The sequence below is a fragment of the Cydia fagiglandana genome, chromosome 13 (genome assembly GCF_963556715.1).
Source record: "Cydia fagiglandana chromosome 13, ilCydFagi1.1, whole genome shotgun sequence".
NCBI classification, from domain to species: domain Eukaryota; kingdom Metazoa; phylum Arthropoda; class Insecta; order Lepidoptera; family Tortricidae; genus Cydia; species Cydia fagiglandana.
In genome coordinates, this window is record NC_085944.1 from 18,738,222 (window position 1) to 18,761,441 (window position 23,220).

At 37.7% G+C, this 23,220-nt stretch overlaps 2 protein-coding genes across 6 annotated transcripts in view; both read left to right on the forward strand.

Annotated features, from left to right (window-relative positions):
* LOC134670392 (calmodulin-binding transcription activator 2) overlaps window positions 1–23,220 on the forward strand; it is a 171,080-nt gene that overhangs the window by 65,473 nt on the left and 82,387 nt on the right. For all 5 annotated transcript variants that reach the window (XM_063528224.1, XM_063528225.1, XM_063528226.1 and 2 more), the window contains one exon: window positions 6,452–6,519. The gene's annotated coding sequence lies outside the window, so the exon portion shown is untranslated. The remainder of the gene's footprint in view (window positions 1–6,451; window positions 6,520–23,220) is intronic.
* LOC134670407 (UDP-xylose and UDP-N-acetylglucosamine transporter) overlaps window positions 1–23,220 on the forward strand; it is a 288,518-nt gene that overhangs the window by 56,025 nt on the left and 209,273 nt on the right. The window lies entirely within an intron of this gene.

The window sequence follows — 23,220 nt, forward strand, 5'->3', positions numbered from 1 at the left end:
ATAAATAAATACTCGGGGACGATCTTACACAGATCGACCTAGCCCCAAACCAAGCGAAGCTTGTACTATGGGTGCTAGGCGATGATATGAATATGGGTAAATACATACTTATATATGTACATAGAAAACAGCCATGACTTAGGAACAAATATCTGTGTTTATCACACAAATAAATGCCCTTACCGGGATTCGAACCCGGTTCGGGAATAATAGTATTTAGTTTTAAGTTTATAAAATACATTATGTATGTTAGTCTGTAAGGTATTTGTAATATGGGCCTTGTTGCCTGAATTAAATTTCTAAATAAATATACCTTTTGGGTCACAAGTGGTAGCTACAACTACCAAATGCAAGTGAGTGGCTATAATACTAAAATTTGCTACTCGTGCCATATTTGAATCGTCTGATTTACGATTGCGCTTCAACCAGCCATTTCGATTTCAATAAACTAAAAACCATTAGAACGTAAAAACTCAAAGGAACCGAATACTCGTAAATACGCCTAAAAAGCGAAGGATATTTTAATAAACGAAATTAAAGAGAGCTCATTAGAATTTTCGCTCGCGGCGTTCAGTTTCGCAATAAACGATAAGGGGTAGGATACATTAATAACGTTATGGCGTTTAGGGCACGGTGTTTTGTAGGTATTGCACAACGGGCATTAAATTATTTGGCCCTTAACACAAACGCCGTAGCTATAGTCATACGGCGCGATTTTGGAAATGAATTAGAGATTCACTAGATATGAAATAGTAAATATATGTGACGTTCCACGGCAAAAGATACCTTATGGCGGATGGCGCTTACGCTATTATTGACGCCACTCCAATATTCAGCCGGGGCAATGGTACCTTTTTCGGCGGAACGTCATATATCTTTACTATTTCGTATCTAGTGAATCTCTAATTCATTTCCCGAATCGCGCCGATAGTCACAGACAGCCAACAAAAAAGATGTCACTGATCATTTTGATCAACTCGGGGGTGAAGATAGGTATATAAAAAAGTTGTCTGAAACTATGACGGGGCTACCCCAGGTTTTCATCGATTTGTTTGTTGTAGTAGACCTGTGTTTGATGTTTCAAAATATAATTATGTCTTTTATGTTGATGCCAAGTCAAAAAGCTGTAGGTACTTTCCTGAAAAATATTATGGGTTATATCATAAGGGTTGGGTATTTTTTGTATCTAATTTAACTATAATAGTTAAATAGGTAGAAGTTAATTTTTGGCCTCTGTTGTTATACCTATAATAGGTACAACAACACAGGCCATAAAAATAATGAAAAAAATTTACCTATCAAAAAATCAACTAAATCCTCAATAAGAAATTGTATTATGATCTACCTACATATTATAAATTGCACCGATCTCTCAAACAAATTATTTGCCAAATCAACTTAATTACATATATGAATTATATAAAAACACAAATGATCAAGAATTTTTTCTCTTATATCGCTATCGCTCATCAACCAATCCTCAGCCCAAGGAATGCCTCGGGGGGCAAAAGGACCAAAGAGTTCATTCCGACTTTTATTACCGGCTGTCATGTACTAATGACGTCATAAGGACGACAACACTCAGCAATTAGCGTTGCGAATGAATGGACATGTTAATGTGAAATGGCGTTTGGGACGTCAATTAAATTGATATATCATTCGAACATTACAACTTGATATTTACGTCTCCATTTGATATTAATTCACAGCCAACGTAAATCGCAACTTAAAATGCTCCAGTATTTTAACCCTTAAATTATCGGACCAGATTTTAAAACATGATAAATGCGATTTAGAAGCCTCATCGTTTCTCACTGTTTCTAATTCGAGAAAGCCTAGCCAAGACGACAATATAAATAGTACATCTACAAAAAGAAAAATTGTATTGTTGTGACAGATGCTACAAAAAAAATACAATTTTCATAGGTACAGTCGCCATCAGATATATCGGAGCGGCCAAGGTGCTCACAATCATCTGAACACGCCTCTATTGTCAGGGTGTTAGAGTGCGTGTTCAGATATTGTGAACACCTTAGCCGCTCCGATATATCTGATGGCTACTGTACCTAATATATTATTTAAGTACATAATTGGCATTTTATATGAATTATTTGCATCTTGGCATCTATAGGTTCTAGATTTTTGAATGTTAACTATTTTTATCGATAATTTTGTTTAAATTTCGGCTAACTTGCAAAACTTTTACACATTTTTAGAAAAAAGTGGCACCTACTCTTCGAACTCCACAATCATAATGGCAGCCATTAAATTTAACGAACCGTATTTAATACAGTGAAGTACCTCCTATCTGGCAGCCATTAAACGAACCGTATTTAAATACAGTCAAGTACCTCCTATCGCTCGTATTCCATCTTTTAACAGGCAAAAACCAATCGTCGAATTTTAAACGTTCCAGCAAAAAGTTATCGCCGAGTGTCCCAAATATGTCCAAGTCACTGACACATCTTAGAATTTATTTAGGTAAATAAGGTAAATTTACATCAGTCGTTTGATTTCGGGATATATTTCTACAAATGATGTAATTTTAATCTTTAAGGGGCCCACTGATTAACCGTCCGCCGCACGGTATCGGCCTGTCAGTTGTTCGGAACTGTCAAAATTTTATTCTAACTGACAGGCCGATACCGTCCGTCGGACTGTTAATCAGTGGGCCCCTCTTATATTATTACGAATACGACCAATATCAAAGCATATATAATATCTAAATCACAAAATCAGAATCAGGCTCAAGGGACCTCAAATATTTCATATAGACCCCGCAAAAATACAATACATATTAAGTCCCTTAACAAACTGTGACTACTTCGTAATGCCACGTAGGCCCGAGATTATTCCCGCCCATATATCTTGTGGGCGTGAGGTCCCGATGTGTTTAAAAATTTAAAGCAGGCTTGTTATGCGAGGAAAAAACGTACGTGTTTATAGGGGTACGGATAGCGCACACTAGATGGGGTACTCATGCTTTGTAAACGGTGTATTTCCGTTTGGGTCAAATACCTTTCGCCAAATTTCACTTTCCAACAAACTTATCGCAGTAGTGTCATTTCCCCAATTGAATCTTTAACAAATTTATACTTCGCATTTAATTTATTTGGTCAAATTATCATTTTGGCATGATTTTACATTTAATATGTAAAATCATGCCAAATGATAATTTGATTGAAATGAAGGTGAATTAGTATTCACGTGAACATTTTTCTACTCCAGACTCTTTATTTGTAGATTAAAATTAAAGTGAGATCGAAATCAACTTCATAAGAAGTGTGGCGCGCGGGGCCCCGGCGCAGTGTTCTTAGGAATATTCATACAATATTATGCAATTTTAGGCAACGATCCACAAACAATTATATACTTTGATTTTGTTTATAATTTCGTTTGGTAACCACGGTAGGTAGGTAGGTAGATAGGTAGGTGGGTTGGGTAAACCACCCAATTATACTAAAACTTTGGTACACGCGTTCAATATGTGTAATTAATACCAATGTTACTTTTGGTTTTATTTTTGCTTTTTCTTCCATTCATACAAATATTTTGACTCGAAAATGCGTTGTTCAAGTATCAATCATACCTAAACGAAGATATTCTAGTTATTTTTGGATTATAGTTAGGAAAATATGGACTATAGTGGTAGGATTTATGTACATCATTTTTTTTGTTGAACATAATGTGAAAAACTTACAAACCATTTTTATTGTGTTTAAATACTGGTATTAATTCCGGAATTCTAAAATTAATCGGATTTCTGTACCGATATTGAGAATCGTCCGATATTTGAATGCCCTAGATCTATGTACGTCTGTAGAGGCAGCTGTTAATAAAGCGGTATCTACAGGAGGTAGTCTGCGCCTGGGGTTTAAGTCGTGGCAACTGTGATACGTGAATAATTGGTGGAGATGACTTATGTTCCCGACGGAAATGGTATGTAAATCTTTATAATCTTGTCAGAGATATCAGTAGAACTAAATATGTTTCTTCTGGATTAGAGTTTAGAAGTTTTATGGTACGCGGAGTGGGTTGCAAACTAAGCGGGTCTAAGCACATCTGCAGAAGTCGTAAATAAAGCGGTATCTACAGGAGGTAGTCTGCGCCTGGGGTTTAAGTCGTGGCAACTGTCATACGTGAATAATTGGTGGAGATGACTTATGCTCCCGACGGGAATGGTATGTAAATCTTTATAATCTTGTCAGATATATCAGTAGAACTAAATACCTATATGTTTCTTCTGGATTAGAGTTTAGAAGTTTTATGGTACGCGGAGTGGGTTGCAAACTAAGCGGGTCTATGCACGTCTGCAGAAGTCGTAGTAAATAAAGCGGTATCTACAGGAGGTAGTCTGCGCCTGGGGTTTAAGTCGTGGCAACTGTGATACGTGAATAATTGGTGGAGATGACTTATGCTCCCGACGGGAATGGTATGTAAATCTTTATAATCTTGTCAGATATATCAGTAGAACTAAATACCTATATGTTTCTTCTGGATTAGAGTTTAGAAGTTTTATGGTACGCGGAGTGGGTTGCAAACTAAGCGGGTCTATGCACGTCTGCAGAAGTCGTAGTAAATAAAGCGGTATCTACAGGAGGTAGTCTGCGCCTGGGGTTTAAGTCGTGGCAACTGTGATACGTGAATAATTGGTGGAGTTGACTTATGCTCCCGACGGGAATGGTATGCAAATCTTTACACTCTTATCAGTAACACCCAACATATTTCTGTTTACTGAAAAATTATTTCATTTATCATAATTATCATATTTTTGAATAAGAATGCTTAAATAGAGATAATCATAAATAAATGTTAGGTTTTACACTTTTAACAGTTATAACGTTTCATACATTGCTTTTTACCACCTTACCAGAAACTAAGTAATAAAAAAATGAAGAATTCAAATTTTTCATTTTTTTATTGTTTTTATTTTGTTACGATACGGCATTGATACTTTACACGACTTGCAGTTTATTTCACACAGCAATCTTGAGCGTTTTTTAACAAGAAACGACACGTTTGACACCGACAGATAATCATAGCATAGCAAATTTAGTCAATTTAGATCAAACTCATAACTTGTTATTATATACAATCAGAATACGCCATAACCAAGAATTGTGTGAAAGGCCTTCTTTAATCAAAATAATTATTTCAGTTTCAAGAAAACATAACGAAAATTAAAAAAAAATGTTTTAAGATAGTTTATATCCGAAAATATGTACTACGGAATACAGAAAAATAGTTGAAATACTCTCTTAGCAAAAAATATTCAATGAGATTGTCGCTAAACTAACATTGAAATCTACAAACATTATTTGCGGCATGTCGAAACAGTTACTTTGGAAATATCCTATTTCAATATAAACATCTCGCAACTTACGACGTTTCGTGCATAACCGATGTTTTCTCACGGCCTTCGGTACTTTTAAAATGGCGTATGTTTGTACTAACTATAAGAGACTTATGACCTTTTGTGTTTAAATGTTTTGTAACGCTTAGGGTTGATAAATCACTCTGCGATGTGAGAGTTGAATACTAACGATGTAGGCATACGTACTTTTATTGTAAATAAACATAAAGAAAATGAAAAATTCAGTTTATTAATTCATCAAATACAAATCAAAGTCAATCTTAAAATCTACTTAAATAATTTACATGCAATTTCCTAACTTAAAATCTAAACATATTACTAATATACTATCCTACTTACACTATCAGCCCCATTCCGACCCCCACCCAGCCCAAAAGTGCCAAAGATGCTAGCGGCATTACCGCGCTGGATGGCAAGCGATATCTGTTGGACTAGATAGGAGCCTGAACGGGGATCGCCTCCTCTGTCACGTAGACGCCGCCCCAAGTCTCTAATCAACCCCTTGGCCTCCGAACACCACGGCCCCGCAGTTTCCACCGCGACCGGAACAAAATCGTACGCTGGTTCCAGGTTGGCGTATTTTACCGAAATGAAAATGGGTGTCTTTTTATGAATAGTTCCTTACACTAAACCAATACTTAGTTGCTCGTTTTGAATGCATAATAAGTAATGTATTTGCTGCTGAAAGTAGTATCAAAGTTGAGTCTAAATAGTTAATCCTGTGGGCCTGACCAGTCTTACTGACGGTTGTAAAACGATTACTTCCAATAAAACATAGGGTCTACATTTTGTTTAAAACCGTTTCCTGGGTAATTTAAAAATAATCTTGAGTCTAAAATGTGCTCGATTGGTGTACAATAATGTATTTTTGTTTTAAGATAAAAAGAGGGTCGCAAGAAAAGGGTAATGTTAGTAATATTTTTCTAAGAATTATGACAAAATGAGATAAAATTTACATCAATTCTAAGTTCGAATCGGTCAAGTCGAAGCGTTCAACCAATGAGAAAATGCGGCCTGTTCTCGCCATGTGATTTTAGACTTTACAATTATGTGCTTAAGGTTGATTGTTTGTTACAGGAAATTGCTGCGATCCTCATCAGTTTCGACAAGCATTCCGAATGGCAGTCGAAGGAAGTCAAAATACGGTGAGTGACGTCATCACGTTAATGACTATACATAGGTATATGTTATGTATGCGACTAATAGGTACAGTCACATCAGACAGTTAGGTACATCAATGTACAGTCACCTGCAATAATATGTTGTACAACGAAGGTCGCAAAAATATCTGACACGATCTTATTTGTAGAGCTATAAGAGCGCGTCACATATTTTTGCGGCCTTCGAAGAGTAACATATTATTGCAGGTGACTGTACATTGATAGATTTGATGTAATCACATGTCACAATGACAATAACTATGAAAATCGCTAGAGACCTCATACTTACTATTGTCACTTTGACAAAGTCCAAAATGGGTATGATGTAAAATTCTTTGACTGTATATTGCCCGGTTTTTCGGTGGCATAACGTACCAGTGCTAGCAATTAATTAAATATCATTTCTAATGTTACCGATATCGATAGAAAGCATGTGCCATATGCCATATATGGTATCCATCTAATGCTGGCTGTACCGAACATTAAATCACGCCGACACATTAGCATGACTTAATTCACTAATCGTCGATCCAAATAATTATAAACCGGCCTAACTACCCTTTCACACTACAGCACTTACGCCCTTTTAACATTGCACTGATCGCCATGATTTTATCGATAGTCGAAAACGACTTATACGTCTTTAGAATTGCGTGGAGTTACACCCCTTTAATGTTTTAGGAACGGTCGTGATAGTAAAAGTAAAAGGTCTTACGCGCTGTTAGCACCAGGGCCACAGAATAAATAATAGTACTAGGTACCGAAGACTCACTCTCTAACAAAACGCGTCTGTTACGATCAGCACAGATATGGCCGCTAGGTGGCGACAGCGCCACGCGCGGCTTATAGCTTTCCTCAAAATTGGGGTGGAACGGATGTACTTTTAGCTACCTGTAGCAAAGTGACGAAATCGCGGGGTGAGCCACGCCTGCCAGGGCTCGGAAACCGTTTTATTTTTCAAAACGTTTTCGGTCATTTACTCGGGAATGAAAAAGATTTCTTTTCCGTTTGCATTTACCAGCTTAATAACCGTTCTATTGAGGTATTATTTTATGAGCAAATTCGTTCGTCTTTCGGTTTCTTACAACGGAATTAACCGGTTAAATTGAAAATATCTAAGCAACATAGAACGAGTAAGTAGGTATTCCGATCTGTCTCAAACGTTTGAAATTTAACTGGTAATATCGTCCCCCGCGAACCAATATATTTTGTTGTCTCTTTTTACCGGTAAGGAGCAAATGCCATAAATTCATACACACGAACATTTAAATAAACGCAATAATATAACGGTTTTGAAACGGTATCATGTATTTCAATACCAGTTTCGAGCCCTTAACGCGTTAGGTGTTAGGACGTTTTAGTTTTAATCGTGTACTTAATATGGATTATTAATGTGCTCCATTTGACGCGAAGTAAGTGGATTGGTATTGATTTAGTGTTGATAGTGGCATTTCGTTTAATTAGAACGGTTAATGAGTTACAATGATGTAGGTAGGTGTCGTTAGCTGTTTGAACTTGTCTTAATGGCTCCTCTACATGATGGCCTAGCGCTGAACCATCGAGATGGGCATGCGATGGTTATGGCTCCTCTATACGATGGCCCAGCGCTCGATCAGCTAGATGGCCATGCGATGGTTGAGAGTACGCACTATGGAATGGGCCACGTGTAGATGTGTACGCGCCATCTCTGACTCACTACCTTTGATGTGCGGGTGAAAAACCGACTCCGCGGCCATCCCATCGCCATCCCGCCGCGCCATAAGCCATCCGACACCACTACCCTCTACACGCTGGCTCAGCTTAGTGGGCCAATGTGATGGCTCATTGTGTTAGAGGAGCCATAAGAGTCACACAAACCTGCTGCACTATGCTCTCATTTTACATGAACGAACGAACGGACTTGGCATGAACGAATGTTGTAAGTACTCCAAAGTCTCCAAATGGAGTACTTACATGAAACTTGGCATGAACATTTACGAAACATATATCTCTATGTCTGATAGGTACTAGTTTTCCTTGTTAAAAATTGCTACACAAAGAAAAAAGAGCGAGTAGAAATTTTATATGTAAAACTTTCTGTTATTTATAAAGGGTGGCTAAAAATAACTGCATTCCCGTTGCCCCCTGGCAACCATTGCCAATGGCAACTTTTACTATGGAACCAACCCCGAATTTTTTTTTTCGCGATTTCGGGGTTGATGCCATATTAAAGATTGCTCAGTGTAATCCTAAAACCTCCCTGGCTACAGGAATGCTGTTATGCTGCCGTTGATAGGTACTGTCTAAAAGAGCAACATCTAATCCATATAATTTTTATATTAGTTTGTATGATGTCAAGGCACAAAATAGCAAATAATATTTGTTTTAATAACCGACTGTTGTACTTACCTATGTGTCGAAAGTTGTACCGTTCTGAGACATTACTTGTAAAACAAACCCTATACATTCATACTAAGAAAGTCACAAGTGAAAAAGGAAATGCGGGAAATACGTCTTTTTGGAACTAAAATGAAACTTGAGGCTGAACTAAAAGTGATTAATAAAATAAGAGTTATGCGAGCCAGCCACGGAGTTAAAGTAAAGCCATTCATCGAGGTATTGCCGGCATGCGAAATACTGATGAAAAACTTGGTGGGAAATGTGTCGCATATTGTTGTGACTTAAATATTGTAATAACATAAAATATTCCTTAAAATAAAACTATTGGGACCGTGCACGGTGGAGGGTCTGCCATCTTGTGGCCTGAATCGGAAATATATGTGCACATGTACATTGCCAAAGCAAGTGCTACTACCATATACCGTTCTCGTCAGTACGGTTCCTTGTGCGTAGTAGGTTCTGCCATCTTGTGGGCTATATCGGAAGTATATAAACGACTCATTTACGCCTCGCGCCAAAAATCTGACGGCTCCTATGCTGCCCCCTATAGTTCATGCACGGGGCCTATAGTCTAAAAATAAAAAGCTCCCAACTATAGTCCAAGACTACTCGTAACTTACATACATATCGCTGTTCTAAGACAAAATAATTTCATAAACGGAAGGATAAAGGAAAAAGAAGATAAATAGTAGTGATATTTAATTACGTGTAGAACTTGTGTGGATCATAGTTGAAGTGCTGGACTATAGTTGTAAAATCGAAGGCGAAATTAGCTGCTTGAAATTGATGATCAATTTTTAAAAAAATATTGATAACTGGTAACCTTTAGGTTATATCAATACCTACGGTTATTATAAAATACAAAAAACCTATAACTTTCCTGAAACATCAACATTTTTATTTATCCTTAAACAGATTGTCGTGTTTCCATCACAAGTATTTCCATCACAACCCCCCAAAGAATTGCGCCAAATCCAACTCGACACCAAGACCTGCATTAACTTTTCAACGAAACGGGCACATCGCGCGACCAAAAGTACACTACGCGCCCACAATGACTTAATATTTCAAAGACGCACACTAAGCAAGCGGTAGACAGCACAAGTTTTAATTTGCTTAAAGTTGTTAAAACTTGGAACGGGTCCCTAGTTGAGAGCCAAATTAGGTACTGTATAAAACTAGGAAGTTAGCTACTGATAGTTTAATTCGCTTCTGTAAGTTTTTTGTTTTAAGTTTTGCATGTTGGGAGTATTGATTGTCTGAGTCTTGAGTTTTGCCGGTTGTTTTGTATAATTTATTGCTGGAGTTGGTTGGGATGGGAAGATTTGATGCTAAACAAGGTTTGAAACTGTTCTTGCAGAGGAGATTGTATAGTTCTAGAGATATACCGGGTGTGGCCTGTAACATGAGCAATAAAATTAAACTGTAGGCTGTACTCCTCATACTGATCAACATTTGTTCAGCGACTTATGAAAATAACTTGTAGTTTGATTTTTAATACACTTTAAAGGTTATTCAAAGACGCAATGTATTGCGAATTTTGTTATGTTTAAGGCTTGACAAGCAACGTCAATCACAATGATATGGCGTGGCGATGGCGTCCATTGAAGATAATATTTATTGTGTATGAAAAATAGGGACTCTAAATACCTACTTCATAATTTTTAAAAGTTGTTGAACAAAAGTGTCACCGTTTGAGGAGTACGATCTATGTTTTAATTATTTGCTCATGTTACAGGTCACACCCGGTAATATCAAAGTCACTGAAGAAAGTACGGAATACAAATCAGCACTGAGTGGTAATATTGCAATGAACAATGCAGCTTATGCTGGGCCTATGGTTACTATTTCTTTAGCAAATGATATGTTATCTAATTGAGTTCAAATTTATACACTGTAGTACGCTACTTAATAACACAAACCAAATATTTCATAAAATAGTTTGATTTGTGCCCTATATGTATAATTATGTGGACACTAACTTTATTTTCAAGTTTCGTGTAGCATATTATTGCCCTTTTATCAAAGTTTATATAATATACAGTACCGGTCAAAAGTTTAAGTTCACTCTGCGAAATAAGGTTATCATATTTAATTATGTTCAAATATAGAATATGTTTTGAATTTCAAACGTTTAATTGTTTCCACGACTACCAAATAACAATAAAAATACCTCTTGGAGGAATCGTTTTATGTTATTCGGAAAATTTGATCCATTTAATATTTTTGTTCCGTATTTCCTATGAGATTTCGTGAAGTTAGAAATCATTTAAAATGGGTCGCAAAGCCGATTTTAGTGTCGAAACTCGTGCTGTTATTGTAACTTTGTCAAATGAGGGCTACACGACGCGGAAAATCGCTGAAAAAATGAAGGTTTCTCAAACCGCTGTCGTGAGTACTTTGAAACGAAAACAAAAAACCGGTCTTAATTGCAGTCGATCTCGATCAGGTAGGCCAAAAGTCACGTCTAAAAGCGAAGACCAATTTATTTGCGTGCAGAGCAAACGCCAACGTACTCTAACTGCTCCAGAAATTTGCGAAGAACTCAACGCCACCCGAGAACAGCGAGTATCGGTTTCGACAGTGCAACGGCGTCTGCGAAACTATGGTCTAAAAGGTCGTATTGCTGCCAAAAAACCCTTGTTACGTAGTCAGAATAAAGTTAAGAGGTTGAAATGGGCCCAGAAACACAAAAACTGGACGTCTGAACAGTGGTCTAAAGTTTTATTTTCTGACGAATCGAAGTTTGAAATTTTTGGAGGGAGACGTCGTCAATATGTTCGACGACAAGTAGGCGAACGAATGATAAAGCAATGCGTGATGCCAACAGTGAAGCACGGTGGAGGATCAGTTATGGTCTGGGGATGCTTTGCGGGTGATAAAGTTGGTGATCTCGTGAGAGTCAATGGCATAATGGATAAGAAAATGTATCATAACATTTTGCAACGTCACGCTTTTCCATCTGGAAAACGGATTGTAGGCAGAGGTTTTGTTTTCCAACAAGACAACGATCCCAAGCATACGTCGAAGTTGTGCAAAAACTACATTTCATCCAAAGAGAACCAAAAAGAATTAAAATATATGGATTGGCCTCCTCAATCGCCCGACCTCAATCCGATTGAGTTGTTATGGGATGAATTGGACAGGAGTGTGAGAAAAATGCGGCCAACTAATAAAGAACAGCTATGGGAATACCTATACATTTGTTGGAATAAAATTTCGACATCAACACTGCAAAAACTAATTACGCGAATGCCGAAAGTGTGTATGGCAGCATTGAAAGCAAAAGGCGGATATTTTGAAGAGTCTAAAGTTGGCAAAAACTGATCTTTTTTATTTAATTGTGGTTTTAAATTAGAGAATTACCTTTAATTTATTATGTAATAAAAGATTATTAAATACTTTTATTAGTACATTGTGTTATAGCTTCATTTAACCGAATTTACAGAGTGAACTTAAACTTTTGACCGGTACTGTATTTATGATTTTGACTGTACATTGACTGTTATACCATTTAATTATGTATAGACTGTCTTGTACTATGACAGATGACTCTTTTGCGATAGTCAAGTATAACAACTGATATGGTCTATTAAATGTTAGCTCTATGGTCCACAAGATCAAAACCTAATTACGTAGGTGCCATCAATGTTTTTATTTGATACCAATCTTTTTGATTTTTTATAATAATAAAACTACGACATTCAAGTAATAGTCACACCTAAGCAAATATATTTATTTTGGACCATAGTTGGGTATTTTTTACGGTTTATTTTAACCAACAACGTGTGATTTCAACGATCAGTCGAATTTCCATTCTAAAATATGTTCCTTCACACGGAAACCATAAAAGCAAACAAATGGCCCGTGCTGCTAATGCTAAAATCAGAGCATTCGTGAGGTTTAAAACCGCATTTTATACCAACGAACTCATAAGGCGCATTGGGGTAGGACTGAAAGGGTTTTTCATGAGGGGTAAGATGAAAAGTTGCCCCTTACGGTATGCTTCGGCATACGATACGGACGATTTATTGGTCGATCTTAGTTTATTAGGTATAAGATTACTTGTTTATGTACTTACATTAAATTAAAATTGTATAGAAATTTAATAAGTTGGTTTTTTATTACAATCAGATAAGTTCCGTTACAACGAAAAGGATCAAAATTAAAATGAGTGTATTTTGAAAGTTTTGTATCACCCCTCATGAAAAACCCTTTCAATCTTACCCCAACATACCTTACCGTCATAGATTTTTCCTATGAATTAACTCTCATATGTTGGCGTATATTGTCAAATGTCCAGTGAATAAGTAACTGTTAATAATTTAATTAAAAAAACGTTAGTTTAGTTAGTTTACATTAGTTTTATTTATTTTTAGATTTAGTTTTTAAGTTTTGTAGGTGAGTTATTTAATTATGTTTTAAACTTTTAAGTATGGTATTATTTTGTTTGTAGGTATTAAGTTTGTATGCACTAATAAAATTTAAAAAAAACCTCCAAAATTTTGTTACATAGCCACTTATTGAGTTAAAAACATTTTTTTACAAAAAAAGATGCCAGATTCAATCCAAATATAAAGAAGTAGGTATGCAGAGTTAGGCCAAGATAAGTCTGCAACGATTTTGATATCACACGGTGAAATTCGCAACTCGCGTCGATTTAAAACACTCCCTACAGTCGTGTTTCTAATTATCGTACTTGTATCGTAATGTACTTTTGCAGATCCTCCATTTTAAATCTTAGCTGCAAAAGTTACAAATGTTTTTTTAGCTAAACGTATCATCCGAGTTTGGAGCAGTAATTTATTTGATTTATTAACGCCTTAGAGGTTTTAGAAGTTATAATAAAGGTGAAAAAATGGATACAACTTTTCTCAAATTGAGGTTAACTTTTGAAATAACAGAGTAGGTAGGTATAAATCGTTTGGGATGTCCTGGCCCCAATTTCATCGCGGTGACAGGCAAACAGGAATACGGTCCGCCCGATGTAAGTGGTAATCGTAGCCCATGGATACCTGTGACGTCAGCAACAGTGATGTTTTACAATTCCCGCACCTGTCACCGATGTGAAATTGGGGCCTGAACGAGAACGTTCACTGAATGATAACATAGTTGCGATACAAAAATGCTTTTAAGTGTTAAGACTAACTAAAAATAAAATAATTTTCATTGCGTTACAAACCTAGTAGTTATAGTATAGCCTCATAGTATACATGTAGCTCGATTGCAGTTCATTCGGCGTCCGATTTATGGAGCTACCGGACGATTTCATTTTGCATTCGACGAATCCGAGTCGTATATTGATGTGTCATCAATTTTATATAACTACCTACACACATACACAGAAATACATACCTATAAACTTATAGACTTTATTTACACATTTATGTCACAATTCCAAGGATAGCCTCAGCGTATTTACCGAGTATTTTTAGTATTCAATATGGAACCAGTCCCAGAAAGAAAAAAGACTGCTAGGCTCAAATGGGACTGGGCTGGTCACGTCTGCCGCATGAATCCAGACAGATAGGCTAGTGTAGCTACCCAGTGGATGCCAGAAGGAGAGCGCGGACGCGGCAGGCCCAGACGGAGATGGCGGGATGACCTAGACACCTTTCTCAGTAACTGGCCAGAGCAGGCGCAGGCGTCGAAGACAAGGGGAGAGGCCTTTGCCCAGCAGTGGGACACCTTAATAGGCTAGCAAAAAAAAAATGGAACCGCCGAGCAGTAACTCTTGTGTGTAAGCGCTCTGAAATAGCACATCCATTAAGCGAGCAATAATTTTGCTTGTTTTACATTCTGTCTCAAAACAAACAAGCCGCTCCACTTTTCCTCCCCTTTTGGCACAATCAAGCAAGTTATCTAACACTAAAAGAACACATAGTGTGTCCATTTCACGCTCCGATACGTCACCGATAATCTGCACGCTCCGTCTCAATCGCGCTAATCGCGGCGATAAATACCGACATGAGCCTAGAATTAGAAGGATAGTGGAAACGTGCCCATTTATTTGGGGGAATGAATTGAACGATCATTGAGTTGATTTTAACGCCATCTACATTTTTAAAGACAAATTTTTCGGTGTAGTACTAGCACTTGAGATTTTATTAGAACTTTAGAACTGAGACACCAACGCGCCGCTCTCCCACCTTCGTCACCGGGCACGGCATTCTCCTGCCAGCTATGCGGTCGCGGCTGCCGCTCTCGCATTGGGCTTAATAGTCATTTGCGGAAGTGCCGCACTCTTAATATAGACGCTGTTTAAACCATCATCTTATTGATGTGACAGGCCAATGATGATGGCCTGTAATATGAGCAAAAAATTTAACTGTAGGCTGTACTCCTCATACTGACCAACATTTGTTTAGCGACTTTTAAAAATAACTTGTAGTTTGATTTTTAATACACTTAAAATTTTATTCTAAGACGCAACGTATTGCGAATTTTGTTATGTTTAAGGCGTGACAAGCAACGTCAATCACAATAATAATGGCGTTTCGATGGCATCCATTAGATAACATTTATTTTGTATGAAAAATAGGGAGTCTAAATACATCATAATTTTTAAAAGTTGTTGAACAAAAGCGTCACCGTTTGAGGAGTACAATCTATATTTTAATTATTTGCTCGTGTTACAGGCCACACCCGGAATAATATAAACTTGACGCCTACCCAAATACCTACCTCCAGTACCTTTACCTCAAATATTTTTCTAGTATCTACCTAAATTATTGCCAAATATTTTTTGCTGAATTCAAAGTAGCTCCCCACTTTGAATAATTTTGAAATAATATTTGATTTAATTAATGACACTTTAAATAATCAATAAGAATAAAAAGAAACTCAAGTGGGTACATTTTTCATAATTCAATTAAGACGATGACGACGATCTAACTACAACAAAATCTCTAATTAAATCCACGGACCCAATTCTGATTTAACAATTTGTATCGGTTTTGATTTTGTTGTGATTCAACCTTGATATAGTTCGTATTTTATTTAGCATTAGAAAAAATGTAAACAATCTGACCGTGTCTTTTAATTGAAAAACGCTTTTGAAAAATAAGTCACGACAAATATGTAACAATTATGATACGATTATTTACATTATTTTGCTTCCATAAGTAATAGTTACTGATTTTTAAAAAACGTTTTCAATTTAAAGACACGTCAAGATCGCGTAGTCTTACTCTAAAGCGAGAAAAACGAACTATAGCTCACGCTGATTGATGCAAGCGAAATGTACTGGAAGTCGTGTCATTCAGGGCCAAGAACCCGACTGTCGGGTACACTGAGGGTCTACCGCGAACCACGTTTGACGTGTTGCTTCCCTGTCACACTTACGTACGAATTTACAAGTGCGACAGAGAGGCAACACGTTGAACGTAGTTTGCGGTAGACCCTCTGTTCGTAGCGACTACGCGCTCTGGCTATGCGCTACGAGCGTAACCCGTAGCACTTAGTGGCAATGAATTGTTTTTAACAGCACGCTCGCTGGCGTTTATTGGACGACCGGTCTGTCCTTGCCTGTCCCTACCTTTTAAGCCGATGGTCCTGGATTCGAATCCCGGTAGGGGTATGTATTTTTTTGATATTTGTTCCTGAGTCAGGGGTGTTGTCTATGTATTTAAGTTTTTGTATGTTATATAACTTATATATTATATCATTGTCTGTGGGGCTTAGTCAATTTGTGTATGGATATCCTATAATAGTTATGTATATACAGTCAACGGTAAAAATATGGGTGTAGACAACTTACTCAAAAATATGTCCCATAGTTCTTAATTCACTGACATAAGAGTTATGGGACATATTTTTTAAATGATTTGCCATATTTTTACCGTTGACTGTACATATTTGTTTTTTGGTGCTCGGGAGATGCATTGTTAGTCGTGTCACGGTTGTATCATAACATGATGAAAATTGTCAAAACAGAATCGGTCTCCAGTCCAGGTGTAATTATCTTCTAGCCACTTCTGATTCTAAATTAATTAAGAAAAATGTCCACGGGACGCTTAAATCTGAAATTGGAGGCATTTCCTCAAAATGTGCTTTTAAAGTGTACTTGATGTTTGAGCGTTGAAAAAGTGCAGTTGATTTTGCAGACAATTTGCTTCGTAGAGTTGTCTGGATCAAAGTGTATGTTTACTGGGGGCCCGATTCGGTTTTTGAAATAGACAAGACATCTATTAGATATCTTTTAGACATCACCAAGATACGATAACGATATGTTTAAGATCTAACCTGTCAAATTTGACATTTGCGTGATTCTGGAGATACTCTTGAACTATTTCCACAGGATATGACTTAGAGATCCAATTCACATCTAATAGATATCTTACTCTACTCTATCTAACGTAAAAGTGACATTGGTTGCCCGAATTGCGCTGCAAAAGAGAACTAGTTGATATCTAAACTATAACCTAAAATAGTAATAATGATGTTCTGTAAATGTTTTAATGTATGAAATAATAATGTGTGCTGTAACAGATATAATGTGTTGACATGTAAAATAGTTATATTTTATCAATAAAAGTTTTGATTTGATTTGATTGATTTGATAACGTATCTAGAATGGATCTACTTAGTACATGTTGTCTTTTGTGAATATCTTGAAGTTCGAATACGGCAGTTAATCTCGTAAAGCAAAAACTTCTTGTATACGAGGTATTACAGTCGCCATATATATCGGAACGGCCAAGGTGTTCACAAATATCTGAACAAAGCCTTTACATTAAAGGACAAGTTCAAATATTTTTGAGCCCCTTAGCCGCTCCGATATATCGGATGGCCACCACTGCACCAAACCATGTACTTACATAAATAAAAACTTCGACATCAGTTATATACAAGACATTATTATAAAAAAAACACTGATCGTATTACTGTAGACTACTGTAGGTATTCGGGTGACCTTTTTAAAATACAAATAAATGAATCTCACTATTGTGACCGACCATTTTACAACCTTTAAAGTAAATTCCGATAACGATATCAAATTGAACTAAATTAAAACTCGATGAAAAATTCACTTAAACTCTTGTGGCTTGAGAGCTATCAATTAGCGGCGGCGCCCAAACGTGAACTGAATACTGATGCAATTGATACCGTTGCAGAATAATGCTGCAGTCTTCTGTTCGATGCAGTAAAAGAGAGAAAAATATATGGAATTTGTAATGCCTCACTTCAATAAAACGTTGGTACCTAGTAATTTGATATTTGTAGCAAAACAAAATGTATTTTTAGGTTTCCGTACCCAAAGGGTAAAACGGGACCCTATTACTAAGACTCCGCTGTCCGTCCGTCCGTCTGTCTGTCCGTCTGTCACCAGGCTGTATCTCACGAACCGTGATAGCTAGACAGTTGAAATTTTCACAGATGATGTATTTCTGTTGCCGCTATAACAACAAATACTAAAAAGTACGGAACCCTCGGTGGGCGAGTCCGACTCGCATTTGTCCGGTTTTTTACCTCTATCTCTCTGTTGCCTCTACACCCTTACTGCTGAACCAATTTATATGAAATATAGCATGGAGATATTTTTTATCACGATTAGATGACAGGAAATAATTATCTACTTGGTTTTTGATCCGACTCCTACGGGATTTTTTAAAAACATTTCGTACACGTTCCACATAAAACATTGTTAAAAATTGGGTAATGCACGGAAACATTGGAACGTGAGTCCGACTAGCACTTGACCGGTTCTTAGTTTAGCAGTGCCTTGGTACATAATACTGTAATACTGTGTAACTAATTCTAATACTAAAATAAGTTTTTGGCAAAAATTTAATATTTGGTACAAGCTTTTATCTCTGACTGTACTTTTCTTTCCACAGGCAACTAATGCTCATCGAGACAATTCTAAAAACCCCTAACACGATTAGGTTTCGTTGTTTTATCACATAGTTCCTATGGCCACCTCCGGTCTCCATCATCAGATCAGCTCGATGGTACCATAATATTGCATTGTCATCCGATTTATACATGCATGGAAAATTTCAGCTCAATCGGAAACCGGGAAGTGGATCAAATTTAACTTGCAAGATTTGATTACAGCACACAGACAACGGTGATGAAATTAAATAAAAGCTTGTAATATCGTGTTATTGTATACAGAAATCCCGAAAAATCTCTTACCGTTCATCACTTTGACATGGTTCCATGCTCCAGTTTTCCCTTCTGCTGAGTGTACCGACAAAGCCCTTTAAGAACTTCGTCGTATTTATATCTCTCCCTTAATCCACGCTGAGCCCCAAAATATCGCCGTTATAATACAAACTGACCGGCCTCATTCAGACACGAAAGTTAACGCCAATGTAATACAACTTTAGTTTCACTGGCCCACCACGTACCTGTATTTTATATGAATTATAATATTATTTTAATAATAATATTATTCTCGCGCATAGATGTAAGTAAATTGAGGTAGATATGGTACCAGGCGCACGATCGTGAGCCATTAAATATAGGTTCCGGAACCTATATTTAGTTAGTCGTATGGGTGACGCCAACTTGTCAAGTTGTCAAAATCGTTGGATCAAGTTTTAGTTTTGTCAACTATGAACGTCACAGGTCTACATAAATAAAAGGTCATTGTTCTCGCGCAAATTTTTGTTTCGATAGAAATTCATTCAAATTGATTTTGTAATTTGAAATAATGTTTTTTTTATCTTATGAAATGTTTTAGTAGGTAGGTAATAGTATTTCAAGAATATTAAGATTTTTATGAAAAACTCAATCCATATTGCGGGCTTACTCCCGTATCCATACAAAAAATTCTACTAGATCCTGCGGCGTTGCAACCCAATACAGATCACTGTTTATTAGTATTACATAACAACTTATTTTAAATAAAACCGGGCAAGTGCGAGTCGGACTCGCGCACGAAGGGTTCCGTACCATAATGCAAAAAAAAAACAAAAAAAAAGCAAAAAAAAAACGGTCACCCATCCAAGTACTGACCACTCCCGACGTTGCTTAACTTTGGTCAAAAATCACGTTTCTTGTATGGGAGCCCCATTTAAATCTTTATTTTATTCTGTTTTTAGTATTTGTTGTTATAGTGGCAACAGAAATACATCATCTCGTCGCCCCCATGCTAAACTAACATAAGTGTAAATTTGTCAAAATTGAGTTATTGATGTAATTCTGTACCAAATATGACAATGCACAATGTGACCAATTTTCAGACTTCTATCTTTTAAGCTTTCAGAGTTACCATTGTACCAATCTGACTTAATAGTTCTTTTACCCCATGGTAGACTCGCGAAGTGTAGATAAGGTATTTTTCCTTGGCCGACACCAGTAAATAACTAACGAATCTGCCATTTTCGTTAACTTTCTATGGTGGCAATTATTATTGACCGGTACGATTAGCCTATAGAAAACTTGCGAATCTGGCAAATACGGTAGTTTACTATGGTGGCATTTATTCCTCATTCATATTAATAAACTATAGCATAATTGCGAATCTACACATTCGTTATTTTACTATGGTGGCAACTATTACTCAACCACATAAGTAGACTACAGCAAATTTGCGAATCTGGCACATATGTCAGTTTACTATGGTGGCATTTAATATTTATCTGCATTCATAACCTTTAGCATAGTTGTGAAACTGCTCATTCGTTAATCTACTATGGTGGCAAATAGATATAACCACAAAGTAGCCATAGCAAATTTGCGAATCGGGCATATTCGTTACTTTATTATGGTGGCCATTATTACCACATCACATAAATTGGCCTGTTAAAATTTGTAAGGTAAATAATTCTTTTGTACCTTTAGAGTAACTTACAAGTAAATATGCGAATCAGGCGTTTTCGTAAGTTTATAATAAAATTATTTTTGTACTGTTTACAAGATTACTTGAAACGCATTTTTGCTATATTTTATACCACGTCCGTAGCTAGCTTCAGAGTTAGACCCTTTAACAGCCTGTACACTTCTTTTTTAGGGTTCCGTACCCAAAGGGTAAAACGGGACCCTATTACTAAGACTTCGCTGTCCGTCGATCCGTCCGTCCGTCCGTCCGTCCGTCCATCTGTCCGTCTGTCACCAGGCTGTATCTCACGAACCGTGATAGCTAAAATTGAATACAATTGACAGTTGAAATTTTCGCAGATGATGTATTTCTGTAGCCGATAGCGGCTACAACAACAACAATAAATACTAAAAACAGAACAATAAATACAACAAACGTGATTTTTGACCAAAGTTAAGCAACGTCGGGCGTGGTCAGTACTTGGATGGGTGACCGTTTTTTTTTGCATTTTTTTTTGTTTTTTTTATTATGGTACGGAACCCTTCGTGCGCGAGTTCGACTCTTCTTTTTTAAGAATCGGGAAAAGCTCGATCTCGGACTCGTTCCACAGCCGGAACCCGCGGGAGGAAATATCTCATGAACTGCACAGTGCGCGACCATTTAGCTACTAGTCTAGGGTGTGAGGATGAACACCCTGCCGACGGCGAGCGGTGCGGTGATAGAAGCTGGCCGTTGGCATCATGTCAAACTATTATTCAGAGCATAGACCATCGTACAAGTGGTAGAACACATACATGGAGGTAAAGTCTCTCCTTAGACTTAATACCGAGGCTCAATACCGCTTGTGAGTTTGGGACTGTTCATTTTGTATTGGGCGCTTTGGCACTGGAAGTGTTAAACACAACTTCTGGTATGCTGTCTGGCCCGCTCGACTTATAAACGTTGAAAGATAGCAGCTCCCGCCGAATGAGATATTCGGCGTGATAGAGATTTCTAGCATAGAGTCTGATCAGGGAGTCGAGACACAAGCTATTTTTTTAAATTCTTTATATGGCAACTTTTTTTCCTATCACATAAGCTGTCAGTTTCAAACTGTCATTTATTTTCATAGTAATTTTATTGCCAGGTGCAGTTCTTATTGAAATTCCCACGTTTTTTTTGTGACACGACTCGCTGGTCAGATTCTATGAGTACCGCGGGATGGTGGGCGGCACGGAGCTACCGTTGTCATTCGAGTCAGAATTCGAGGCAAAAAGAGTACCAAAGATCGGTTTTCTCTTTTACACTGTGAGCCAGAGCACCGTCAGCTTTTCGCAGTGGTGGTAAAGAAGACTGACAAAAATTCCTTCGGCAGCTTTGGCAAGTGCTTAGAACGCGCGACTCCCCACTGGGTAGCCCGCTAGATTATCAGTAATCCTGCCAAAGAAATCGTATTTGGCTCTGATAATGGCTTTTTTACTAGACCTCGAGGCAGCATTTAATTTGCGTTTCACATCGGAGACGTTCGGATCCTTATTAGCTACGGTCCAAGCCCTGTAAGCGGCTTGCTTGCAAACTGTAGCTTCTTTACAGGGCTGGTTAAACCAAGGACGTCTCTTTGCTCCCGCACCTACGAGTATTACCGAATTGGGAATGAAACAATCCATTTTTGTATTGCTGTTGATGCCCCAAAAAACCACCAGTATCGTCTCGGGGATATTGGCTGCGCAGGATATTCTGATGTGAATCAGAGCTGCCTACACGGGTACGACGCGTAGAATTCACGCAGTCCGTTCCAATTTTCTGATTTATACTGCCGTACGCGTCGTGAGCTAGTTGGCCGTGGTGGATCGCATGGTGCAAGTGTCCGGACTAGGCAGTGATTGGATGAACATAATTTTATATAAAAAAAACCAGAGGCAGTAATCGGATGAACCGAGAAGCGCGTTCACTGAGACGGAATATCCGTCCGGACGTGTGGTCTGCAGAAGGTCTAGTAGAGAGCTTGTATGGTATCGGTTTTCTCGTGGGGGAAATTACCAGTGGCGAGAGTTCATAGGCCAGAGACAATTCGTAAGCAGACCTTCCTGCGTGGTCGGCGGACCAGGACCCAAGCCAATCAATGTAGTAGGCGTTGAAATCCCCCAAAATCACCGTAAGACCTGTACAGGCACGCGTAGACGTGAGTGTGGCCACTGTAGTCTACGCACACGCACACCCACAGAACTGACAGGTCAATAGCTGTCTACATAGGCATCAAGGTGGTGACAGCAGACATCCTGCCGGACATACACTACATATCCCGGCGTGTCTCATGAACTTGTGTTTGTATAGCCGGGATATATTTAATAAGTATGCAATGTCTGCCGGGCAGGATATCTGCGTTTCCATAAGAAACACGATGGTCGGCTGCACAGATTCTAGGTGGTGATGGACTGGGATGGACATAATTATTATAAGGCCTTGTCAAGTACGTAGGTAATGGTTATAAAGTCTGACAAAAAATAGTCGAAATTAAAAAGTGGCAACACTGTAGTAAGGTCAGGTTTTTCTTCGAT